The 6908-nt window shown below is 33.4% G+C and overlaps 1 long non-coding RNA gene across 1 annotated transcript; it reads right to left on the reverse strand.

The window, feature by feature from the left end:
* Positions 1–2236: 2236 nt before the first annotated feature.
* Positions 2237–6908, reverse strand: LOC108362835 (uncharacterized). Its single transcript, XR_001847520.1, has 3 exons — positions 6799–6908; positions 3691–3696; positions 2237–2249 (listed from the first exon to the last, which is right to left on the reverse strand). It is a non-coding gene; the product is annotated as an uncharacterized LOC108362835 (long non-coding RNA).

Raw genomic sequence — 6908 nt, forward strand, 5'->3', positions numbered from 1 at the left:
TACATCGAAAATCTGAAATTATTCTCGAGAAGCCCGAAATAGTCCCGAAAGTCCCAAAAATCTGGAAATAGACCCGGAAGTCCCAAAAATACCGAAATTACTCCCGACAATCCCTAAATAGTATCGAAAGTCCCAAAAATTCAAAATGAGTTCCAAAAATCCAAAAACAGTCCCGGAGTCCCAAAAATCCCGAAAGTCACAAAAATCCCGAAATTAGTCCCCAAAATACGGATTTTAGTTCCGAGAATCTCGAAAGTCCCAAAAAACTCGAAACAGAAACGAAAGTCCGAAATAAGTCCCAAAAATTCGTAAATAGTCCCGACATACTCTAGAAAATCCCGATATTAGTTCCGAGAATCCCAAAATCTCAAACAAAGTTTCCGGGAATCCCTAAAGAATTCTGAAATAGCTTCGAAAATCTCGAAATATTCCCGAAAACCCCGAAATAGTATCGAAAATTCNACAACAACACAAAATACCTAAATACTTTTGTACTTAGTACTTAATACTTAGTAAATACAATTTTGCCCATCACTGGTTAACATATCATCAGGAACGTTCTAAAGAATAAGTAATCAAGAAAATTTATTCCAAATATTCAAAATGAATAAAGAAATGCAGCCTCTAAGAAAATATTAAATTTTGGTTTACGAAAACGACAACTGTGAAAAAATATCAACCAACATATTCAAACAAATTGTCAAATAAGCATATTTACATTTTTTGTTTTGTCTATCTGGATTACTGTATACTGTGGGTTCACGTAAAATAAAATATACATGAGTTGTTTGAAGAAAAATTTATTCGTTTATTGACAAAATATGCTCAAAATTGGCGACCTCCTACTCGCACATTATTGTTCAGATCTTTCAATCCCTCGAGGTTAACTTTCGTCTAAATGAGCTTTTACTTCACGCCCATAGTGAGAAGACAACATTCCTGAAGAAGCTTTAAATAACAGTGGGAGTTGTGCGTTGGTGGCAGGTAACAATATCTGGCAATTGAAAATACCGCACCATAAATTTATTTTGTACTGGTACTATCAGCGACCTCTTTTCATTTCTTGAGGATTGTCTATCTGCCAACTATGAAGATTATGTAAATAAAAGTAACCATCATGTTTGCATGATAATCTATCGCTCCAAGTTATTTTATTAAGCAAGTTGGGGTTTGATGCATACATTCGCAAAATTTCGCGGCAAAATCTAATCCTCGCCTGGTAATCCCTCGCTTGACGACCCTGAACACGTTGAATGTGGTAGAGATGAAATTGATTATATTTTAAAGCTTTGTGAACCGTAAATTTTTGGTAATACAGTTTGTCTTTCTATCATTCCCACTGAAGTCAATGGACCTAGTTCCACTTTCTCTAGCACAACTACAACATCTACCATTACAGGACGTCCCGTCTCGCCTTCACGTCTTCCAGGTATGCGACCTTAAGAAAAGAAAAAATGAAACTTAGAAGAAGAAAGACTTTAAACAAAAAACGTGTAAATTTACTTACCTTCTGATAACTCTATGAGTCCGGGAGAAAACTTCATGATCCGAATGCCAACGATTGGGGTATCGCTCCGCATAGAGTTTTTGAGCAGCTCTGGTATTATAGCAAGCTTCCCCGCAAATTAGGTGAATATCCGCATAGTATCAACAACACAATGTTCGAAGGCTCCAATTTCACGAATTACATTCTAGCGTGCCTCAGCTTTTACCCACAAAACGGCTATAATATATAAAATATCAAAAAGTTAAAAATCCCAAAATAGCCTTAATTTTGAAATAATTTCCTTTATATCTTTTAACTACATTGCGTTTGAATATGGGAAAGAAACTATCTGGAAGTATTTTACAGAAAAAATTAACTAAGAATTATAACTTTGTTTGTACATGCAGTTAAAGAAAACACACTAAGAGGCCCGATTTTTTTTATTAAAAAAAATATCAATACATATATACTTATTTCAGAAACGGTGACACTTATATAAGATAAGTTCTTATCAGGGAGCCCACCCCCCCACCTACCTTCTCCTTAAGTTTGTCGTGGTACTTTTTGGACACCGTGTATATGTATATAAAGCAGTAGGCTAAGGGCCCTTAACTTATCAATTTAAAATAAATAAGTTAAGGGCCATAAAGCATAACGAGGGCTTATATTCAATACCCTTTATCTGCAATTTTCACAAGATTCAGCTTCTGATATAAAAATCCACCTAAGAATTAAGTGTCTTCGATGCTGTTAATAATAATAACTAATAATAATAGGTTGGCGCCTACGCATGTTAGTATTTGGCCCACCTTCTCATCCGATTTGTGGCGTGCGCCTTGATGTTATCACCAGGGTTACCAACTTTTGCATTCTTGAAACCGGGACACACAATGTTAGGAAAGGGGTAGATAAACTCATAGTGTAATAAGCAAAGTGAAATCAGTATATGACATATTTATTGATGTGTATACATCTTTGGTTTCGGTAGGGGTAAAATTTGCAAAGCTGTAACGCATATCCCAGCACAAAATTTCGAAGGGCTTAGCATGTGTATTTCAGCATAAAATTTTTATTTTCATTAGAAGCACCCTGTGTTCGCTTGCCAAATGGTTGCATACATTTAGGCATATGCATAGTAAGTGGAAATGCGCTGCAATTGATTATTAGCCGTCATCGATTCGCCATCAGTTAGCAAGTGGCGAAACGAACGAACTCAATGAGGTTCAACCAAACTTGCTATCGTATATCCGTGCTAGCTAACTTTGTTGTTGCTTTCACATGCAAAGTTTTTCGTTAAGCGACCGGAACTCAAACATAGCGAGCGAGAAGTGGCGAATCGATGACGGCATGGCAACCTATGAAACCCACAATGCACAAGATACTAATTCCTTATTAACAATAGGACAATTATCGGGGAGGCTCAAGAGGCCCACAACAAACACTACCGAGAAAATTATTCCCGGAAGTTTTCTCGTGAAGTATGTAACCGTGACATATATAACCGGCTGTTGATGAGCTCGGACTCGTTTTTAAGCAGTATTTCGGTTCATGACCAAAAAAAGAAAAAATATCAAATCGTTTTCCCCAGACACAATAAAGCTGCTGTTACCCTCTAAATCCGTTGTCAAAGATGTGACAAAGGAATAGTTTGAGGCCAGCGAAGATTCTGAAAGCGAAAACTAATTAACCAATGATAGTGTACACACATTTTATAAATAAAGGTCGTCAATATATTTAAATAGTAAATTATTGGCTAGTATATATGTTTTATTAATATAACCTATCTGTAATACAAATTATTTCAATTTTACATTTGATAAACAATTTTGAGTAGATAGAGGCAATAAAATATTTTTTGCCGCATAAAACTTGAAAATCTACCTATATGCGGTGTTTCCAAGATATTTTAACGCCCTTGAGTCACAAGTATATATGTACAAGTATATTTTATCAATCATACCGATAATGTCATGTATTAAAAGAATTAAAAATGAAAATGAATAAAAAAATTAAATCAGCAAAATGAATAAAATTAAGTGAAATTAATGTTTAATTTCTAACCTAACCTACATTTGTATGTGTGTAACTGAATCGCCTTTATATATAAAAATATTATCCTAATTTTCGAGCTTGACTCCCTAATCTGTTATTAGAAAAAGAGATTAGCCATGCAAAATTATAACTAAAAATATCTCAGATTAAACCGATAACTTTTCGGTGTCCAACCAAGTTTTATCGATTATACTTGTGAAGAAGAGGAGGAATGTCAAATGTTAAAGTAAACAAAAATTGACGCTAGTAAGGAAAATAGGTTTGTAAAGGTATTTTTAATAAAATATTCAGTTAAAATATATTTAAATGGCCTAATATGTGTTGCAAAAGAAAAGTGACCACGGTGGCACAGAGAAGAAGTTTAACTTTTCCTCGAGTTGTGTGAATAACAAGCACAACCAATTTGACAGCTAACGAGCTTTGTTTGAGATTATATTTATATGTAAACGTACTTTTATGCTTTGCCGTTCGCATATGTATACACATCAAATTTCATGAGTACCTAGTACTCACGCCTTTTTCTTTATACGCTTATATGACAACGGTTTTGTCATTGCGTTAATCCATTTGAAACTAGCAAAATTATAAATAAATTTCAAAATAAAAAAATAATTGTTTTAGAAATTAAAGAACAAAAAAGAAAAAATCGTTTTAAATGCCATACCCATGTCGTAATTTTAATCAAATATTTTCCAGTTAATTATATTATTTAATTGTATAAGTTCCCCTGCTGTACCGAAAAATTAAGCCAAATCCGTTTCAAGGACTTCGCCATCCTTTGCTACCAATATGCGTTTACCTTAATTCATACTGCACGACGAAGCCAGTACACAGTGGTTCGAAATTGGAAGTCAATGTTCATAATCCACAGGAGCATTCATTCAACCAATTTTTACTAAAAACCAAAAAAAAAATATTTATTTTGGTGAACATTTTTTTATAACATTTCAATTTTTTTTTGTTTTGGGAGAACCATGCAATTGTTTTCAACTAGTTTTCGTTATGTAACATTTATTAACTGGAACAGGAGAATACATTTGCTTCAAAATTGCTCCTTTTTCTGCAATTTGCACTAAAAAATTTAATATAATCAAAAAATTTAGAAATCAGGTTTAACTGGTCTCTTGCAAATATTGCAGGCTTTTATAAAAAACGAAAAATTAATAAAATTAAGTGAAAAATTAAGTGAATGAATGCCAGTTTTGAACCACTGTGCAGCAGGTGGTTTATTGTTTTCTTTCATGGGAACTGGAAACTCAGCGTGCAACACGATCCTGGGCACAACTTTCCCTGTGCTTTATATATTGTGTAAAAATTACCGATTGCGAAACAAACTGGCGAAGGTTTTGATTTTATTTTATAAGAGACGTTTTCACAGGACAGGAAGTTAAAATAAAGGACTGTCCTTTAAAATAAAGGACGGATGGTACATATATTTGTGTTTATGCAGAAGCACCCACAACAATGAGGAAGATGTTACACAAGGAAGGGATTGGATGAATGCGTGTGGTGTTAAACTAGCTGGATCATCGAAAGTTTGCGCTCTGCACTTCAAATCGAATGATATCATTTATGCAAGTATTAATGCCAAGAGAAGACGCCTCGATCCATATGCAGTACCATCAAAGATGCTGCCTGCTATTTCATCAGAGGAGAGGTAATGATCAAAGTGTGGGTATGTTCTCACATGCATTAGTGCAAAGGCATATCGTGAAAATAGCGTCCAATAACTACAACCGCAGTGCGCCAAACAGATGTGAAGTTTCGCATAAAATTTATATTTTCGCCAATTTAGTAATAATAGATGAACCTGATTTGAAGTAATTAATTTGAGAAAGAATCCTTAATCATAATGTATACATATATACATATATAGGGAAATCTTTTGAGACCTTCCTCAATACTATTTATATGTGTAAATATCAGTAAATAGTTATTCACAAAAAAAATACGGTTTTATGACTAATTTATTTGCTAAAATCGAGAAAAAAGGAAATTTCTAGTGCAACTCGCATAAATTCTGAAAAACATATTGAAAGTATTGAAAAACACCCTATAACAGAATTTTGTTGAAGAACGCCCTATCTCAGAATTCGGTTCCAAGCCTAAGCCGAAAGAGGGTTAATGTAAACAAATATACGAAAATAAGCGTACGTCAAATATTGCTTTCACTTTGTTTATTACATTATGGGTAAGCTAACATATTAAACGACATCAATTTCAATGCTTTATATGCTGCAAAAATGAGGAAATGGTGATTTTTTTTTTAAATATTTGCAAGGTTTTTAAACCTAAAATTTGTTTGTTATTTTTTTATAAAAATATGGTTCGTGCTTTAACCAAAGCCATATAAATAAAACTTTCAAACCTTATACAGAGCTTTGGAAAATTAAACAAACTTTCATTAAAATGTTGAAATGGCTGAAAAATCGCGTTGATTTTTAAATTTTTTTTATTTTGTGGTTTTTTTTCATATAAAAAGTACAATTTATAAAACCTGGCATTGATTTGTTAATTTTCTTTGCAAAAGGTAAAAATTTTAACAAAAATTTGTTGAATTTTTCAAAGCTCTCTATAAACGTAGAAAGTTTGCTTTATATGGGATTGGTTAAAGCACGAAATATATATTTAACAAAAATCAGGATTTACTCATTTCTGCTCCCCACTTAATTTATGTATGTACAGTAGGGTGGTCCAAAAAATGTAAAGTCGGAAATTTAATGCTCTCACCCCCTAGGATTGTTCTATACCGAAAAAAATATACCCCTGTTTTTTATTTTAAAATTAAAATATATTTAGAGGTCGCTCAAAGCGCTCAAAGTTTCCCATGTATTTTGTATGGGGAAAAAAAGACTTTTCGTAGAAATGGCATAGAATCCATGGAAATCAAAATTTTTCAATCTGAAAACTATAAGCGAGTCATTTCAGCATGCTACTGTGGCTGCTTTCGACACTCGCGCGCACTGCCGTGCGCTGTGATATGTATATGTAATTAAAAAAATTAGCTACCATTTTTAGCCACAACGACTTTTTTAGCTCTTTTTTAGCCTTTTTTTAAAGGAATTTGGCTACCACTAAAAATGATTCGCGGCAACACTGATCAATACATTGTTTGGAAACTGTTATACTGCGGTATTTAAACTGTTTGCATATGCATAGTTGCGACACATTACATCCTTATACATTGCATATTTTAAATATTCAATTTAGCAATGAACAATTTTTCTAAATATTTCCATTTTTAAAACACCAATGGTTACCAAAAACAAACGAAGCATCGACTTTGTTCTGATGCGCTCATTGTTCTAGCGATGCGTTTCGATAACTTTTCGAATGCGTTTCGGCGTTATGGGACATTATACTTTGTACT

This window comes from Rhagoletis zephyria, unplaced genomic scaffold (genome assembly GCF_001687245.7).
Source record: "Rhagoletis zephyria isolate East Lansing unplaced genomic scaffold, Rhagoletis_zephyria_1.1 Rzeph_scaffold_01114, whole genome shotgun sequence".
Classification (NCBI taxonomy): Eukaryota; Metazoa; Arthropoda; class Insecta; order Diptera; family Tephritidae; genus Rhagoletis; species Rhagoletis zephyria.